The following is a 19,108-nucleotide window of genomic DNA, read 5'->3' on the forward strand; positions in this document are numbered from 1 at the left end:
GAAAATGGTCACATGGCTGGTGGCCATTTTCTCCAAGGGCAACCCACTGAGTTCCACCACCTCTTTTCCCAGAAAAAAAGCCCTGCTTAGGACCTTTGCAACAATGATCTGTGTCAAGTCACCAGTTGCCTTTTCCTGCACAGCAGTGCAAGAGGAGGCGATGGGTTAGACCCCATCTTAAACGTCCATACACAGAAGGCCTTTTGTACACAGAAGTGTGACTTTCCCACCCATTGCACTCCAAAATATCACCAAATGCTGTTTCTGGGGGGGGGGAGGAAGGATCCCCCCCACAAAAAGGGGGGAGTTGATAAGCTGCTAGAGGAGGGGGAATTGGCAACATTCACACACATTTGCATGGATCTTTTCAACAGGATCCAACCCAAAGTGTGAGATTCACCTACTGTTGGAACTGCTTGCTGATTCTGAGCAGAGAGGCTCTTGCAGTGCCAACTTACAGAGCCACGGGCATCATTGCGCTTGGCTGTTTGAACCTCTCCGTCTGCCCGTGTTCAGCCGCTGACAATCCCCTCCCATTATTTATTTTTATTTATATTTGTAGTCTGCCTTTATCTCTGAGACACAAGACAGATTACACAGTATAAGTTTCACCGGATCAACAGTTGGGACACGCAGTAAACAATACAATGAATAGAGTATGCATAGTAGAAAGTTGAAAAGAAGCATAAAACATTGAATACAGGAATACAGAGATGAAACATTGCTGAAACACAACATAAGTAATTTGACATCACCTATTAAATGACGTGGAAACTACCTAGTAGGCTCATATCTACATCCCCAGACTGTGCCCAGAAGTACAGTCTACAGTCCCTGTCCCTTTACCAAAGCATCTCTCTGAATCATTTCCTTCCAGCAAAGCCCTGTTGTCTGAGTAGAAAAGCTCAGATTTGCATAGTTTGTGGGAAGCCAAGAGAGTGGGGGCTTTCCTGACTTCTTCAGGGGGACCATTCCACAAGGTGGGGGCCAGTACAGAGAATGTGTGTAAGATGTCTCACATTCCCAAAGAGGAGCCAGCCCCAGTATGAAGAACACTGTGCTAAAACAGCCCTTGGCAGGCACAATTTAATGTCAGCAAGCTCTGATCACTTTCAAGTGCCGTGTCTGGTAGTACATAACGTAATGGTTTGCAGGCATCTGTGGTCCTTTGCACAGACCTCCTCTTACTGCACTCAGCTAGGGATGGTCGTATAGCCACCAGCTTGGCTCACATCCTATTCACCAGTGCCAAATAGGGAGCCATTTTTAAAGGGACTGTTCATTGACCCGTTTGTGTCTGTTCAGTTACTTCACTCTATTCCTTCCTAGCCATACAATACCACACGATCAGTTTTTCCTGCATTTTTCACACAACCCAACTGAGTTCTCCTTCCCCCTTTACTGAACTTCTGCTCCTCTCAGCAGGCAGTTTATTTTAATCAGTCTCACATCATATAAATCAGTCATAAATAAATGCTGTGTTTTTTTTAAATAAATCCTACAGTCTGACGTTTGTATAAGTAGTTGTTAGTGAAATTGTTTCAGAGGTTGTTTCATGTACGTGCTTTTAATTACTTCACTCAACCATCCAAGGGTCAGAAGGGGAATCTATCTCACCTACTGTACAGGTGAAAAAAGGCCCTGAAGACAAGGAAACAAAAATTCAGCTTCAAAAAAGAAATGAACACTACTACCAAGGCTACTGCACAACTGCAAATGGGTTCAGTAGCTGACAGTGGCAAGCTGAAGAGATCCATGGCTCAGCTTATGAGAGAGGCAGTGGTCAGACACAGGGCGATCACCAGCAGAAGCAGTTTGCCATGAAGTTCACAGCAACCCTACTTCGAATCAAACCATGCAAGCCTCCTTGCTACAGTCACATGGGTGGGTTCAGGGCTCATTTCACATGGTTTCACCCATCTAAGAATTTTTTTTCAAAAAGCCTGCTTTTACCTTGTGACACGAGTTTCTGTTTGAAGATTCATTTAAAGACAGCTGTGCTGTAGCTTTGGTGGTAGTGTATGTTTCTTTTTGGAAGCTCTTCCTCTTTAATGATGATGACTGTGTGCATTTCAAAGTGCTTAAAGCGGCTGTAATAAGTGGTTGGGTGGCAAATCAGCACTCTGCTGGTTTGAATCCCACTACTGCCACGAGTTCAGTAGGTGGCCATCAAGGCAAAATAATTGCCTTGATGGATCAGATCACCATTTACAACACTGGCCAACCTGATACTTCAGTGTAACTGCAAGCAAGGCATAATGCTGTAGTCCACTGCATGTGGAATTCAAAGGTATCAAAGGTTCTATTTAGCAATCATTGAGGTTCTATTTAGCAATCATTGCTAATAGCTGTGGCCAGAACTTGCCGTTCGCTTGGCAATCTCTCTAGCTCACCTACCGCATGAACTAACCTTGAGCCATCCCTGCCCTTTTAAAAAGCAAATTCCTATGCAGCTCTGTCAGTCAATGTCTGGGATATATAACTCCATCATTATATATACCTCCCTGAGCCCTTTAGTATATGGATCAGGAATACAAATCTGTAGAATGAATGAATGAGGAATGAAGTGATTTTGATAAGAGGCTTGTTCCAAGAAGGCACCAAGTGTCTGACCCTTTACAGATTCTGATGAGGATAACAGAAGCTCCAAGGTTGTTCCTGGGTTGCAAAAATGGCTTCCTTGCTTAGTATTCCCTTGCTTTAGAGTTTCAAAGAGACAGGAATCAAATGTAGAAATTACTACAATAGAGTAAAACAAAACTCCCGTCTTCATCCAAGTATAATTTAGCACATTGTCAGACCACACCGAGTGCATGCCAACACAAGAAGCTGGTGGGCTTTCCATACACAAGAAATTGCCCTAGTATAAAGGACCCACATTGATAGAGATTCTGCAGAATACATAGGGTTGCTTTGCATTATAAGATATGCCTGCGCAGATATGCCTTTCATGCAGGAAATCATATCTGCCTTAGATGCGTTTATCAGTACAGGACTTTTGTTTCTATGACAGACACAAACAAAACATTTCCCCTTCACAGCAAGCTTCTCCATTTTGACCCAATATGCTACTTTCCCCAGGTTTCTTCAGCATGTCTGGCAGCTGCGTTCATTTCTCCTGGCGTTTTGCTAACACTCGCCTCCAAGGTGTTGCCATGTGCTTCTTTCCTCCCGTGAGTTCGCTGGCGAAGCAGAGAACGGCCTATGATTGCAAGTGGTTAGGTGATTGCTTTGTACCAGGGGCGGGTGTGTGTGTGTGTGTGTGTGTGTGTGTGTGATGGTTGCTGCCCGGCTGTACCTGGGAGGTGCTGCTGATGAATAGGACTGTTTCATTTGCCTCCGGCTGAGCCATGCAAAGCTCAGGAGGGTTTTTTTCTACATCATTCCATTAACAGACAAACAGGCAGCAATGCTGGTTGCTGACACCAGGGTTAATTAAATCTATCTCTCCATCAATTCTTATTCAACTATTATCGATGGCCATTAGATCAGTGACAAAAGTAACAAGGAAACAGCGTAGGCTTGTCTTAACCATTGCAGTGCTGGAGGAGCGAAGTGAGCAGGGAAGGAAATCTTCTGGCATTTCTTTCTAACAGTCTCATCATCATCATCATCATCTCTATTTTTCTTTCTATTTTCCACAGTCCACCAGAAGTTTAGGCTGGCTTTTTTGGTCCCTCACCAACTCAAATTTTATCCAAGAATTTGAGTCAGTGAGTTATCGCCTACTATGTGGCATGTTCCAAATATTGTGACTGGGTGACCTTGGGTCAGTCACAGCTTCTCGGAGCTCTCTCAGCCCCACCCACCTCACAGGGTGATTGTTGTGACTTGTAAGGATAATAATAACACACTTTGTAAACCCCTCTGAGTGGGCATTAAGTTGTCCTGAAGGGCAGTTTGTAAATCAAATGTTGCCGTTGTTATCCTGTCTATGCCAATATTACCTAACTGTTTAATTAGTCCTTTTGGAATCACAGTTACAGTTTCTATCACTACTGGAATACCCACTGTATGTTTATCACAGAGACACTGATATTTGATATTTTGTTATCTTTTCAGTCAGCTGGGATTGCCACATCAGTTCTCCTTTTCAACAACTTTCTTGGGCTTATGTTCCCACCAGTATTTCATGGGCAGTAGCTCATACTTTTTTCATAAATTCCAGTGCAGCATTGCAGTTACTTTATTATGGTGCTTTTTATAGTCAGTTTGTGCAATCTTACTGCACCTGCTGATGAGATGGTCAACAGTTTCATCTGCCTCATTACAAAATCTACACTTGCTGTCATTTGTGGTGTTTTCAATGTTTGCTTTCATATAGTTCATTCTTAATGCCTGTCTTTGTGCAGCTAATATAAGTCCTTCTGTCTCTTTTTTCAATATCTCTTGCATTAGCCATTTCCAGTTGTTACTGTTATCAACTTCACCATCAGTATTCTTGTTATATTGTCTATTATTATTCTTTCACTGTTTTGAGAGACAATGTTATAATGAACTTGACTTAGATATGTAAATATCATATCTAAATGGCAGCCTATAAATGATACTAGGGAAATTCTACCACAAACACCTTGTGAGAATATCTTTCATACAGTATGATTAAGGAGACATTCTAATCTTGGATTTTGTCACATACAGCTTTTAGGGATGTGAAACAAAAAAGATGCTGTTGTTTTTTAATAGGACTAACCTATATGTTAGACATAGCCCTTTTAATGGTGGTGTCTTCTAAAATTAGAAATGTTTTTGTTAAACAGCAACATGCAATTCATTGTCATGGTGATGCAGATTTATGAAACAGAAACATCGATACATTTGTTGCATGCATTTTGTAAAGGAGATTGCTATGACAAATAAATTCTAACTGAAGTGGTGTTATTGCATTTTCCCTTGACAAGTTTAACAAGAAAAAAATAACCCTTAGACATGACCAGAATTGAGGTTTGAATGTTGAGAATACAGAACTGGGGAATATTGCCCTACAAACTCTTGTGGTCATACCGAAGTCCTCTATTGTTCTTTCAAGAGATTCACCCTGGATTCATTGTGAAGTTGGCCCTTATCGTTGCTGTCAGATTGTCATCATGTTGTGTTATGTGTTCTTACAGCTGTGTATCAAAAAGGATTGCTCAAGTGAAGAGAGCGCTATCTTTGGCTTGTTAATGGCCAAGGGTAATGATCACTGTTATATTAGTTGATATTTCCAGCAATAGATGAAGAGGCTTACTTAATGCCTTTTGATGGCTAGAGCAGGTTTCTTGAATGAACATTGGTGATTAGCACTTGGTGGCCAAGACACACCCCACTGTACTTGAGTGTACAGCTGAGGAGCACATTTGGGCAGCAGTGTAGCTAGCAGTGGAGGCATAGCAGCTGATGTGCTCAAAGCACCCACGGTAGTGGTGCTAATAAATAATGTTGTAGGTACTTAAAGCCTAGCTGTTGCCTCAGGCTCTTCCAGCAAGGGAGAGGAATTGTAGGAAGATGCCTGCCAACAGCTGAGCTTGTGCTTCGCTTCTGTTGCAGGCATTTGAAACCTGGGTATGGCCAGAGATCCAAGCCAAAGGGCAAGAGCCAAAGGTGTCTTGGTCCTTGGCTCGTATCCTGTGGCCTGGAGTAACCAGCCAAGTGCATCTAAGACCACCCCAGGATGATACTCACCATACCATTTTTTAAAAGTTATTTAATGTGTGTGTGTGTTTGCTTAAATAGTAATGGTATTTTTTCTAAAGCCCTACAAAGGAGAAAAGTGGGGTAAGAAGTGCTCTAAATAAACAAATAATGTCTCTCTATATCAAATGTTATTATTGTTCTCACAATATTTTAAACGTTTCATGCCAAATCATCTCTTGTAATCTCACTAACACCTTGTTCTTACATCACCCCGCTGACATGTGAAATGTTTTCATGTGCTGCAATCACACATCACACTACTCACTTTTATACTCAGGCGATCACAAGTTAAGCAATTTATGTAGTTGTTTTCCTTCTCAATATCACCTGCCTCAATTACTCAGAAAGGTTGGCCTGGGAGCCCGCACGGTAGGAGGCCACCCCAAAGCAAAAGAAACATGGTATAGTAGTACCACTTCAGAAGACTTACATAGTGACCAGAAAACTCAGGTACCTGCCTGTGAACTTGGAGTTCTTGGATGTACCATAGTCGGGCCAATGGTTGAAGACAAAAGGAAGATTCATACACTACAGACTCCACATGGCCCCCACAAAGACTTTGGATCAAATGTTGGCCCATTGGGAAAACTTACATGTATTGATGCCTGCAGGTAATTTTCTCCAATAGGGCAAAGAGTAGTTCCTGGGGCTTCTTCAGGTCAGAAAAAGTGTGGTGGGAAAGTTTAACCCCACTCTCGTTTTGTGTTGCTGTCATGATCCAAATTATTGATTGATTGATTGATTGATTGATTGATTGATTGATTGATTGATTGATTGATTGATTGATTGATTGATTGATTGATTGATTGATTGATTGATTGATTATAGGCTCAGGGCAGCGCACAACAATACAATGCAAAGTTTCAAAATTAATAGCATAAAAAACTATTGGCAGAAAATTAGGATCCCATGCACCTGGGAATTCCAGGTACATATCTGTTGACAATTCATGTGTCTGCCATGTGGGTTTTGTAGTGTGTGAACTGACCCTCAGAGAAGGGAGCTGATCTCAATTTTATATATTTACTATAAAATTATGCTAACGTGTTTTATTGTATTTTTATCTGTTTTTAACATTACAGTTTTGTCGTTTATTGTTCAGGTTTTGCTTATGTGTTTTATTTGCTTAATTGTGATGGTTTTTGACTACATGCAATAAACATTATTCTGAGAAACAGATAGATATAGATATAGATATAGATATAGATATAGATATAGATATAGATATAGATATAGATATAGAGGACAAAGCCCCCTTATCCCACACCAGCTCATAGTGCCAAGGGGGTGGCAACGTATGACTTACCATTCGTGGCTGTCGTACGGCTAAGTGTGTTGGGTTGGGGAAAGCAATGGTGAACTACCTTGTAAAAACTTCACTGCGAGACTCTGTGGATCTCTCTCGACGCGCTATAGGACAGAAAGGCCTGGAGGGGGACGATCTACGGAGTAGCCAAGGGTCAGACGCGACTGTGTGGCTTGGATCGGATTGGATAGAGGACAAAGACCATGCAGATTTTTACATTTGAGCTTGAGGGGAAAGCCTCAGCTTCAAATTTTCCCCACACTTTAACTAAGACATGGAGGCTACTGAAGGGTTGCAGCATGTTCCAGAGTTTCTATTTCTCCAAAGTTTCTGTCCATCTACATCAAAGGTTGATGTTGCATCTCTAGAAAAGACCACATGGGCTCTGTAGCTGCTTTTTGACAAACAGATAAAAAGACAGATTGCTATAGAAAATGAAATACCTGCTCATCACCTGAGAACCCTCTTCTACTCCCATCAGTGGTACTCTGACGTGTAGTAAATCTATCAGTCATGTGAATTGTGTTACCACACCACTTGTGCTAGGAGAACTTATAGGGCAGGAGTATTGCATAAGAGCCTCCAGTCCTCAACCGACAACTCTTCCTTGGGATCCCTGAATTCCTCAAGCCTGACTGAAGTGCATTCTAAAGAATAACAGCACGCAGGTCTCTGGTGTGACATCTCACTTGCCTTTGAGGTCAGACCTCTTAGCACAACCAACCATGCAAATGCCTTGATTCCAATGCCCATGAGACTCCAACTGAAGCAGTAGAAGACATTTTAGAAGCCACTCAGAGGTACTGAATAGTGAGACACTGAGCAAAGATCATTTAAGAATCCTCCAAGCAAAGACCTTTTAAAGAATCTTCCCAGCTCCCTGTGGAGGGGTGAAGCTTGAGAAGTTTTGGGGACAACTCTGCTGCACTAGCAATTTTGCTTCCACATAATGCATACCCTCTGGGGAGCTCTCCAGTGTTCCACATGCCCCACTTCAAGTTCTGTTAGAGGCCTGCTTCCAGGCTTGTTATCGCAATTGTTTCAGAGCTGCATGACATCACCCAGACCTCCTGTGGACTTCAGACAGACTGCCCCTGAGTCATAAGCATAGTTCCCACACTGTCATTTCATAGGGATGATACATCAGTCGACGCATACCTTTATTGAAGCGCCGTGGATCTGACGTTGTTCCTTATCACATACTTGCAGGGACGGTCAAGTCCCTGGCTGGAAGTATAGCTGTGAGTATTCAAGTTCATAAATGAAGTGCTAACTGGTGAATCATCAATAGGGTTTCCACTGCATCACGTCTGATAATTTGAATTGATTCCTTTCTTAAAGTACTTTACAGGAAGATTGAGTTCCACTGTTCTAATAGACTTGGAAAGAAATCATTGCATGACACAAAGATGAAAAGTGTAGTAGAAATGAACAGTAACAATAAAAAATGTAATGTTATCAATATGTCACTATATCATAAGATTCAGTAACCCCTTAGGCACTGTTCTGGCTCTCTATATACTTTTCTTCCCCAGCTCTTCTCAGTCCATGAATTTACATGGAAACAGAGATTAGTCATAAATCTTTGACCAGAGTATTTGGTGTTCTGTTTGATCTGTGTTGGGAACCTGATTTGGTATGCAAAACAGAAGAGGTGTTCTTTTTGCTTTCTCTTCCTCTACCTGGAAAAAAGGTGTTGGTCTTCTTATACCTTAACTTTTACTCAAAAAGGCATGCAACAGCTAAAAATGTATTCTTCTCCTATCCCAAAATTCAAAAATCTTCTTTAATCTGTTGGTTTAAATGGCACAATCTCTCCTCTGAAGACCTTAAAACAGAGCACAATTACCAATGCACTCTCCCTCTTCAGCATTTGTTATGAATATGATACAATAAATGGGGAAATTAACCAATTTTGTGGCTGTTGCCATCAGTTTCCCCTTGTACAATATCAATATGGGAGGTTGTACTTCAGTTGTGTGTGTTGCACCTTCGATCCGCTACACTAGTTAAAGTATCACAGAGAACAGAGCCGGGAAAGACGAGTGCCAGAGGCTGTGAAGAGTTCAGTCCAAGGCTCTCTGCCCATAAGGACTGAAAGTACTACTTTATATGTACCACTGATCTAGTGAGCTCTTGATAATGAGAGGGCTGCCAGGCAATTATCTCTACAAGCAGGAGGCCAGTGTTTGAGAGATGACCTGAAGTCTTCCTTCAGGGGCCAACTTCCTCAAGTTGGCTAGCACAGGAGAGTGGCTAACAGCTGTGGGTCAAGAAATCTCTGGGCTGAATCTCACATCTGCCGTGAGCTCCCCAGGGTGATCATAAGACAACCTCTTTTTCTTAGAGTCAAAGTAGATGTGATAGAGATCACAGATCTCTGTCATTCTTTTAAAGAGGAATGAGAGCAGCCTGGAGAACTGGAACATGTGGGGAGAGGAGAGGGGATTTAACCCCCTTTCACCTACCCACACAGTTGTGCAAATTAAAGCCAGTCTTTCACACCTACCCTGAGCTGTTACTAACTCTTTAAAGGAACGAAGAAGACAGGCATCCATCTCTTGCTCATCCGTTTTCCATAAAGGGCTATAACAGCATAGGCAAAGGTCTTGTTTTGATTTGTGGAACTACATGGGGGTAAAAAGGTTAAACCCCCTCCATGTGTAGAGTCAGGATCCTGCACAGAAGGCTGTCGCCAAGTTTAGAAAGACACTGAAAAGATCTGATAAAAGATCCATGAGCGTTTGGCCTGTCTTTTGACCCTCCGCCTTAGCACCCCCAACTGCAATATGGGGATAATAATTCTTACCTACCTTACAAGAATGTTGTACAACATATTATCAAGCATGAGGACGTTTGTGAAGAATTTTGAATACTCTAAATGTATAAAATGTAAATATTATGATCCTTCACAGGTATTAATAAAAGGCCTTTTTTTTGGCCCTTTACAAAGTAACATGAGCGATTAAAAAAAAAAGACTGCTTCCTGCCCTCAGAAGGATACAGGCTGTAATCCTATAAGGCCCACTTGAGAGTAAGCCCCATGGAGTGCAGTGGGCCTCAATACCAACTAAACATGGATGAAGTTGGGCTGCACATGTTAGCACTTGGGGAGAAAGGAAGGAAGAGGGGAGTGGAACAGGGGAATAATTGCCCTCTTCTGCCCAACATTTTCTTTTTGGCAAAACTCAGCTGCAGGAGGATGCAATTAGGAGTGCAAGGGGATAGGGGAAGGGGATAGGGGAAGGGGACAGTTAAAGGCACCCTTCATGGTATCACACTGGCAGGATCCCCTGCCCCCAGCAACCCCCTCCCACCACTGCTCACCTGACCTGTGGGGGGAAATCAAAGGGGCTAAGCTCACGAAAACACTTTATTGCAAACTAGAGCTTTCCATGGTAGAGGGATCAGATCTCCCCTTGCATCTGGTCCTCCACTGCTGCCTGGTGCAGCAATCCCCCAAAACTTTATGAGCTCATTCCTCCACAGTTGGGGACAGAGGGTGGCACTTGGGGAACAGATGTCCACCCACCATTCCTTAGTGTGCAGCATCCCGCAGGGGGCAATTCTTTCTCCGATGCTATTTAACATCTATATGCGCCCCCTTGCCCAGGTAGTCTGCAATTTTGGGCTGGGATGTCACCAGTATGTGGGTGACACCCAGCTCTATCTGTTGATGGACGACCAGTCTAACTGTGCTCTGGATTCCTTGGCCAAGGGTCTTGAGGCTGTGACAGTATGGTTATGTCAGAGTCGCCTGAAATTGAATCCCCTGAAGACGGAGGTTCTGTGTCTGGGTCGTGGAGCAATGGGGTTGGGGACCCGGCTCACAGCCCTCAGCGGGGTACAACTGAAGCCTTTGTTGATGTTGAGAAGCCTGGGTGTGACTTTGGATGCCACACTTTCAATGGAGGCCGAGGTCACGAGTCACGACCGTTGCCAGGTCTGCCTTTTTTCACCTTCGACAGGCCAGGCAACTGGCACCCAATCTCTCATCCCAGGATCTGGCCACAGTAATGCATGCAACAGTCACCTCCGGGCTAGATTACTGCAACTCACTCTACGCTGGGCTGCCCTTGGCCCTGACCCGGAAGCTGCAGCTGGTCCAGAATGCAGCAGCACGCGTTCCTTTATTGAAGCGCCGTGGATCTGACGTTGTTCCTTATCACATACTTGCAGGGACGGTCAAGTCCCTGGCTGGAAGTATAGCTGTGAGTATTCAAGTTCATAAATGAAGTGCTAACTGGTGAATCATCAATAGGGTTTCCACTGCATCACGTCTGATAATTTGAATTGATTCCTTTCTTAAAGTACTTTACAGGAAGATTGAGTTCCACTGTTCTAATAGACTTGGAAAGAAATCATTGCATGACACAAAGATGAAAAGTGTAGTAGAAATGAACAGTAACAATAAAAAATGTAATGTTATCAATATGTCACTATATCATAAGATTCAGTAACCCCTTAGGCACTGTTCTGGCTCTCTATATACTTTTCTTCCCCAGCTCTTCTCAGTCCATGAATTTACATGGAAACAGAGATTAGTCATAAATCTTTGACCAGAGTATTTGGTGTTCTGTTTGATCTGTGTTGGGAACCTGATTTGGTATGCAAAACAGAAGAGGTGTTCTTTTTGCTTTCTCTTCCTCTACCTGGAAAAAAGGTGTTGGTCTTCTTATACCTTAACTTTTACTCAAAAAGGCATGCAACAGCTAAAAATGTATTCTTCTCCTATCCCAAAATTCAAAAATCTTCTTTAATCTGTTGGTTTAAATGGCACAATCTCTCCTCTGAAGACCTTAAAACAGAGCACAATTACCAATGCACTCTCCCTCTTCAGCATTTGTTATGAATATGATACAATAAATGGGGAAATTAACCAATTTTGTGGCTGTTGCCATCAGTTTCCCCTTGTACAATATCAATATGGGAGGTTGTACTTCAGTTGTGTGTGTTGCACCTTCGATCCGCTACACTAGTTAAAGTATCACAGAGAACAGAGCCGGGAAAGACGAGTGCCAGAGGCTGTGAAGAGTTCAGTCCAAGGCTCTCTGCCCATAAGGACTGAAAGTACTACTTTATATGTACCACTGATCTAGTGAGCTCTTGATAATGAGAGGGCTGCCAGGCAATTATCTCTACAAGCAGGAGGCCAGTGTTTGAGAGATGACCTGAAGTCTTCCTTCAGGGGCCAACTTCCTCAAGTTGGCTAGCACAGGAGAGTGGCTAACAGCTGTGGGTCAAGAAATCTCTGGGCTGAATCTCACATCTGCCGTGAGCTCCCCAGGGTGATCATAAGACAACCTCTTTTTCTTAGAGTCAAAGTAGATGTGATAGAGATCACAGATCTCTGTCATTCTTTTAAAGAGGAATGAGAGCAGCCTGGAGAACTGGAACATGTGGGGAGAGGAGAGGGGATTTAACCCCCTTTCACCTACCCACACAGTTGTGCAAATTAAAGCCAGTCTTTCACACCTACCCTGAGCTGTTACTAACTCTTTAAAGGAACGAAGAAGACAGGCATCCATCTCTTGCTCATCCGTTTTCCATAAAGGGCTATAACAGCATAGGCAAAGGTCTTGTTTTGATTTGTGGAACTACATGGGGGTAAAAAGGTTAAACCCCCTCCATGTGTAGAGTCAGGATCCTGCACAGAAGGCTGTCGCCAAGTTTAGAAAGACACTGAAAAGATCTGATAAAAGATCCATGAGCGTTTGGCCTGTCTTTTGACCCTCCGCCTTAGCACCCCCAACTGCAATATGGGGATAATAATTCTTACCTACCTTACAAGAATGTTGTACAACATATTATCAAGCATGAGGACGTTTGTGAAGAATTTTGAATACTCTAAATGTATAAAATGTAAATATTATGATCCTTCACAGGTATTAATAAAAGGCCTTTTTTTTGGCCCTTTACAAAGTAACATGAGCGATTAAAAAAAAAAGACTGCTTCCTGCCCTCAGAAGGATACAGGCTGTAATCCTATAAGGCCCACTTGAGAGTAAGCCCCATGGAGTGCAGTGGGCCTCAATACCAACTAAACATGGATGAAGTTGGGCTGCACATGTTAGCACTTGGGGAGAAAGGAAGGAAGAGGGGAGTGGAACAGGGGAATAATTGCCCTCTTCTGCCCAACATTTTCTTTTTGGCAAAACTCAGCTGCAGGAGGATGCAATTAGGAGTGCAAGGGGATAGGGGAAGGGGATAGGGGAAGGGGACAGTTAAAGGCACCCTTCATGGTATCACACTGGCAGGATCCCCTGCCCCCAGCAACCCCCTCCCACCACTGCTCACCTGACCTGTGGGGGGAAATCAAAGGGGCTAAGCTCACGAAAACACTTTATTGCAAACTAGAGCTTTCCATGGTAGAGGGATCAGATCTCCCCTTGCATCTGGTCCTCCACTGCTGCCTGGTGCAGCAATCCCCCAAAACTTTATGAGCTCATTCCTCCACAGTTGGGGACAGAGGGTGGCACTTGGGGAACAGATGTCCACCCACCATTCCTTAGTGTGCAGCATCCCGCAGGGGGCAATTCTTTCTCCGATGCTATTTAACATCTATATGCGCCCCCTTGCCCAGGTAGTCTGCAATTTTGGGCTGGGATGTCACCAGTATGTGGGTGACACCCAGCTCTATCTGTTGATGGACGACCAGTCTAACTGTGCTCTGGATTCCTTGGCCAAGGGTCTTGAGGCTGTGACAGTATGGTTACGTCAGAGTCGCCTGAAATTGAATCCCCTGAAGACGGAGGTTCTGTGTCTGGGTCGTGGAGCAATGGGGTTGGGGACCCAGCTCACAGCCCTCAGCGGGGTACAACTGAAGCCTTTGTTGATGTTGAGAAGCCTGGGTGTGACTTTGGATGCCACACTTTCAATGGAGGCCGAGGTCACGAGTCACGACCGTTGCCAGGTCTGCCTTTTTTCACCTTCGACAGGCCAGGCAACTGGCACCCAATCTCTCATCCCAGGATCTGGCCACAGTAATGCATGCAACAGTCACCTCCGGGCTAGATTACTGCAACTCACTCTACGCTGGGCTGCCCTTGGCCCTGACCCGGAAGCTGCAGCTGGTCCAGAATGCAGCAGCACGCGTTCCTACAGGAACACCTCTTTGAGCGCATATCCATCCTGTGCTGTGCCAGCTGCACTGGCTTCCAGTAGAGTTCCGGATCCGGTTCAAGGTGTTAACTTTGGTGTTTAAAGCTGTCCACGGACTGGGACAGGCATACCTGTGGGACCGCCTCTCCCATTACGTCCCTTGCAGGACGCTACGCTCCACAGATAAACAACTCCTGGTGGTCCCCAGCCCGAGGGACATCCGGCTGGCCTCCACCAGGGCCAGGGCTTTTTCTGCCCTGGCCCCAGCCTGGTGGAACACTCTCCTACTGGAGATCCGGGCCCTGCGGGATCTATTACAGTTCGACAGGGCCTGTAAAATGGAAATGTTCCGCCAGGACTTTGGTTGAGGACCAGCAGGTGCCCCCCCTTATCCTATCTAAGATCGCTACCTCTTCCATGATTGCCCTTGGCTATGCGTTTTACCCACAGCTATGACCTATGCGGGTCTTTTATTAGTACCTTTACCTTTATGACCTATGCAGGTCTTTTATTAGTATCCAATATATAATGGCACCAGAGTATTTTAATATAAGTTTTTAAATCTGTTTTTAAAGTTGACTATTAATTTATTGTGTTTTAATGATGATGTGAGCTGCCCTGAGCCGATTCGTGGGGAGGGTGGGATATAAGTCAAATAAAATGAATGAATGAATGAATGAATGAATGAATGAATGAATGAATGATAGGGTTTGAGGGAAATTGCTACTGCAGCACACATGTAATATCACTTCCAGCTGAACAACCAGAACCAGTGCTGTGCAATGTTGTGTGGTGCTTGGCCCACCCCCAGAAGCCCTCAGCTTGCAGTTTGCTTCACTCAGGCTCTGTCACAGCCCTCCTGGGCTTTGTCCGGGGTCTGGGTCCCAGCCCCCAGACTTGGTAGGAGGGAACAGCAGGTCAGCCGGGCTGATGGGCAAACAGAGGGGGCAGCCAGCAGACAGCAGGTCAACTGGTCAGCCAGCTGACAGCAGGTCAACTGGTCAGCCAGCTGACAGCAGGTCAACCGGTCTGACTGGCAGGCAGAGGGGGCAGCTGGGGGACAGCAGGTCAACCCCTCCCACAGGCAAATGGAGCCAGAACCTGCCGGTGCCAGGGGCAAGGGGCAAAAGCCCAGGGCCTCAGGAGGCAGGGGGAGACAGAGAGAGGCCAGCGAGTCCCACTCCCCTAGGGAGGGAAAGGGGGCTAGGCAAGGCGGAAGGGGGCAAGGGCAGAGGGATTGGAAGCTCAGCAGTCACCCACCCAAAGACCTTACCTGAGGAGGAGTAGCAGCAGCAGCCCCAACAACCCAAAGCCACGCCCCAGCTAGAAAATAGTAGCCTGGCCCAGGAGTTGCCAAAAGCCAAGCCACTCCAGGTGGGGCTATTGGAGGCGCTCTGCAGGAAGCCCTGGGCAACCAGCCAAGGAGCCACAGCTGGACCCACCTTCAGCCATCAGCTCAGCCAGGGAGGCTGGGCTGCTAGCCAGGGGACTGCAGCTGGACATGCCTTCAGCAATCAGCCAAGGCAGGGAGGCTGGGCAGCCAGAGAACAAGGCACAGCTGGTGCTGGTCAGTGGGGCCAGATCAGCTACCCCAGCTGCAACTGCTTGGTGCAGCCAAAGGCCAGGCTGGAAGAGGGGTGGGGCAGTAGGAGGAAGCCCTATAAAAGCTGGCTGGGAAGAGCCCTGTGGTGGTGGGTGTGAGTGAGGAGTGATGATGTGGAGTGAGAGCAGTAAGATGCAAGGGTGGAGGCTTGGAGGAGAGTCCTGGAAGGAGAAGATGAAGGAGGGCGCAGAGGGTAAGCAGGCCAGGTTGAGCAGGCCAGCGAGTGGACTGAGAGGGAGTCTGGGTGAGGTATACCGCCCCTCCTTCCACAGAGCAGGGTCCTGCAGATTCCCTGGCCCCCCTGTGATGTCAGGAGCAGACCGCCCAGTGCCACGCCCAGCGGCAGCGGCGGCAAGCCCTGACAGGCTTCCTTGCTCAATGCTGTACTCCTGCCACCACTGCTTCCACTTTCATCCCCACCTCTCTGTATTTGTCCTTTGTGCTCTGCCCTTTCCCTCTTTCTACTGCTCCACCATCCTCGTTGTCTCCTCCCACCTGGCCTTCATAGTCTAGTGTTGCTCTAGTGCACAGCCCTGTCCCTACCAGGCTGCTTTCTCATGAAGGTTCTCCAGTGCCCCCACGGCCCCACCTCAGATGGGCCCGAAGTTGAACATGAGCAGCTCCCCTAGCCTGGGCCAAGTTCCACTTCCTGGGTGCTGCCACTGGAGTCAGCTGCCTTTCAGCCATGCCCACTGACCAGCAGGTTGCCAGGCCAGGTGGCAGCTGAAGGCTTTCCCTGGTCTTTTTGGCATCCTCTGGATGCCAAAGTCAGCAAACCTCTGGATCAGGGATAGGCATATCGTTGAGAGGCCTACATTATGGTGAGGGTTCGTGGTTAGATTTCCCGATTGCTAGTTTAGCCTTGAAAAGCAGTCACTGGAAGCTGGATATAAATCAGGGCAGCAGCACTAGTGGGAGTGGGATCTATTTTCCCCTGGGCTGTTTCCCCTATTAAAATCATTTTTGACATCACTAAGTTGATTTTAGCCCAGCTAAGGAAAAGAGGCACAAAGATGGTGCCTATCTTTCCCCCCTACTGAGTCTTTAAGCAGCTGGGGTACTGGTGGTTTTATCTGGGGGAAAAGTTCCCTCCCTTCCCCCAGCATTAAGGCCCTATTCCATATTAGGGTTCTCTCCCGTGTGCATTTAAGGCTACATTATGTTAAGGGGTGCTGTCCCCCAACATAACATAAAGTTTGGCCTTCAAGGAATTGTCCATCACATGCCATTTGATTCTACTATGTAGTCCATTCCTACTTCCACCCAAAGAAAAGTAAGGTAACCACCATAAGATTTTGCTGAAATGTTTCAAAGAATGAGATCATCCTTTTTGCATATTACAATTATGCACTAATGGGTACAGAAACTGACCTTCCTCTAGATTCTGAGCTAAAGTAGCACAAAGGGAAAATTGCTTCCGGCTTTAAGAAGATAACTAGAGGTAGCAGTTAGAAAAATAATTAAGACCCAGAAAGGCAGCAAAAGGGGGAAAAAACCCTCTTGATCATGACAAGCAATGAGTGACACAGTGCTTTGGTTATGAAAGACTCTGGTTCTTCCTCAGATATAAAACATACTATTTTATATCCAGTTCTTCTTCAGATATAAAACATACTGTGATGCTAAAAGAGTGCTATAAGCTCCTAAAGGAAATAATGGGGCACAATAAATAAATATATAAAATACTTCATTTAGTCAAGAGTTTAATGATGTCTGGCAGGCCAGGGGGTTCTCACCTGTGTGTCAGGGAAACCCAAGAAAGGGGAAGGCAGGAAACTTGCAAAAATCTGAGGAACCTGCCCTGTTAGATTTGCTTAGTTCAAAAGGTATGTTTGGAAGGTGTGCGGTTGGTAAGGGTTAACCTGTTCCCTCCATCCCTCTAGAGAATAGGCTTCCAATTTTGTATGGTTTCAAATGAAAATGAGTTTAGTTTCTCAGCATAATTCCTAGTGGAGGCTGGTGAGGCTCCCAATATAAAACCCACTACTAAACAAGCACAGTTGTATTGCTTTCTGCCCAGGAGATCTGCAGGAATATAATGGCATGGATATAACATATCAGGGCTGGAGAGAATTGGCTAGGTTCTGTGGAAGCCCCAGGCAGGGATGGTGGAGGAAAATGGAGCCAAATGTAATTTGCAGAGTTGCACTGGCAAAAGTTGACAGGGGGCAGCCCATTAGCTGGTTTGCCTGTGGGCCACTTTCTTTGTCTGTGGCTGTGATCGGGAGGGGACGTCTTAAAGTGGGGGAGCAACTCAGTTAATAGAAGTTCTGTTTTATTTCGCTATTTAATCAACTCAAAATTCTGAGTCCTCATAACTGTGTGGCAGTAATCTTTCCTTCTTTTTTCTGTCTGCAAGTTTGCATAATTGTGCCTCAAATGTCACAGTGGGTACTTTAACAAAGGCTTGTTTTGCATTAATCAAGGGTTGATGGGGGCAGGGCAGATGAATAGTCTTGGTCCATTGAACATGGGCAAAGCGTTCTTTAACTGCATCACTTCCCTTTGAACAGCAAGAAGATTTTGTCAGACCACTCCACACGTACACTTCAGTCACTGCTCGAACTAGGCATCTGTTGCTGTTCTCAAGTGGGCAGAGAGAAAGTCCTGAGATATTGAATACCCGGGGCTTTTTTTCAGTGGGAATGCAGTGGAACAGAGTTCCAGCACCTCTTGAAAATGATCACATGGCTGGTAGCTCCGCCCCCTGATCTCCAGACAGAGGGGAGTTTAGATTGCCTTCCATGCCGCTGTCAGACTGTGGCTAAATAATATCCTTCCTACAGGTTCTCCTCTACAAGCAAACAAGAGTCCATTGTTTGAATAAGGAAACTTTACTGTAGAAATGACCCATTATAGTCCACTGTCCTGAATAAGAGATCCAGGATGGTACAAGAGCATTGTTACCAATGAAGAGCAAAGCATGAGGTACAAAGTAACAGTTCCCAGCTGAGCCAGCCTCCCCCCACAGTTCTCAAAACAACATCTTTCAGTCTTGGGAAGCTGGATTCTGTCAAGGCCAATCTGGGATGGGACGTTGTTAGACAAAACAATCTCGTTCGGTGAGAAGTCTGCTTGGGAACTTGTGCACCTGTGGGGAAAGCACTTAAACACTAGAAGCATAAGAAAATGGAGACAGTACAGCTCATATACCCACTGAACCTGACATTCTGCCCCCCTTAAAATAAATCCCCCCCAGGTTTATATGGATAGCGAGTATGAAAAGCTTTGGTTAATCTAGGAGCATGAACATGTACAGAATTCACCCACTCATCGAACCCAGAGTCAAAGTCCTTCCACCTGATGAGGTAAAACAACTGATTGCGTTTGATTTTAGAGTCCAGAATTTGTTGTACCTCATAGTGTATTTGATCATCTATCAATGTTGGAATGGGTGGAGCTTTGACGTGCCATTTATCATC

The sequence above is a fragment of the Eublepharis macularius genome, chromosome 6, assembly GCF_028583425.1.
Source record: "Eublepharis macularius isolate TG4126 chromosome 6, MPM_Emac_v1.0, whole genome shotgun sequence".
NCBI lineage: Eukaryota > Metazoa > Chordata > Lepidosauria > Squamata > Eublepharidae > Eublepharis > Eublepharis macularius.